General features: G+C 40.6%; 1 protein-coding gene across 6 annotated transcripts in view; it reads left to right on the top strand.

Annotated features, from left to right (window-relative positions):
• Positions 1–1,463, top strand: part of LOC118737979 (homeobox protein homothorax) — a 615,436-nt gene that overhangs the window by 474,744 nt on the left and 139,229 nt on the right. The gene's annotated exons all lie outside the window — the stretch shown is intronic.

The raw sequence follows: 1,463 nt of genomic DNA, 5'->3' as shown, positions 1-1,463 counted from the left end.
AAGGTAATACTGTGCTGGGTACTTAGCCGATGCAGGATGGAAAAAACGATATCGCTGTAAGCACGTAGCCATACTGTTGTTGTTGTTGTCGCGGACTGCCTAAATCACCAAATCTATGAAACTTTGTAGTTATGTCCAACCAATGGTTGGCCTTGGAAAATCTGTAATTTCAAGGAGTTCGGACCAAACGCAAAGTGTTGTTGGCTAATAATGAAGTGGTTGATGCAATATGGGCTGTCATTACAAGCCACACCTACCTAAATAGAACAGTTTAGCCAATAACTGAATCCAGACCTTAGTTGCGCCAGAGTTATGCGGGTTCTCGATTCAGCACAAGCTCTTCTTCTGTAAAAGGTGGGCATTGAGCTCCGATATCAGCATTCAAGTGGAGATTCTCGGTTAATTTCTTTTACGGACTGTCTGTGTACAATGTCGGTTTCAGCGGATTTGTAGGCCTGGATCTCGGGCGTGAATTCTTAGAAATGACTTCTGGCGTGCGTCCAGCATGTGTATACTCGGGTATAGCAGCCAAGCAAAATATTTTTGGCGCGCATTAAATTATATTCCCCAACGAGAAGCTTTCATACCTCGCTTTGTACTTAGATTCTGTGCTCAGGTGACTTCAGAAGGCATCCCTTTGCTATCTGGAGGTAGGCGGTCGTTCACTGCTGGCCACCTGGACTCGGTGATCAAATTTGTGAGAAATCAGTTGTGAACTGAGTTGGTCTTCTCCGGAACATATGAATTACTGAGTGTTTAGACCGAGAATATATTAAGTACTGGGGAACGGTAGAGGCATACAGACAGGCTAGAATCTATTCGCTGAAAAGGGCATACACCTTTTCAACAGAACTGATATTAGTATGGTAGGTTTGCGTCGAACCAATCATAATTGTTTACGTTCGCGCATCCAACGGATTGGTTTATTTACCGAGAAGGAATGATGACTTTTTCTACTTGGCCATACCAAGTTTAAGTGTATTTTAAACTCGTGCACAGTTGAATCACTCATTATGGTAGCTGATTTTCAGCGCTCAGAACAAATTTTCAATGTCTCCACTAAAATATATCTTATCAAAGAAACTACATTAAAAAATTACTTCTCTCATCTTCCAAAAATTTTGTAAGTACACAAAATATAAAATTTTCATGGAATGTAGCACTAAAAGCTCCTTTGCGCAATTTGCTAGATAGATCTAATGAAGACCTCTTGCATTCGAGTTCTACAGTTGTTGTTGTTGTTGTTTATATAGTCGCTCACTTCATTGATTGCTTTTAATGCTGTTAATTGTTGTTATTTTTGTTGTAATTGCCATTGTGATAAGAATGCATACACCCGTTACGTTCTGCAAGTCCATCCATCCGCTGCTGCGACAAATCGCTTTGGCCGGCCACATAGTAACGTAGAAAAATAAACGAATATTTTCTAAAGTGCCAACAACATTTTCCAACACCAACAACGG

This window comes from Rhagoletis pomonella, unplaced genomic scaffold (assembly GCF_013731165.1).
Source record: "Rhagoletis pomonella isolate Grant_MI unplaced genomic scaffold, Rhpom_1.0 Rhpom_scaffold_00004, whole genome shotgun sequence".
Lineage (NCBI taxonomy): Eukaryota > Metazoa > Arthropoda > Insecta > Diptera > Tephritidae > Rhagoletis > Rhagoletis pomonella.
This window is presented reverse-complemented; position numbering and strand designations above follow the sequence as displayed.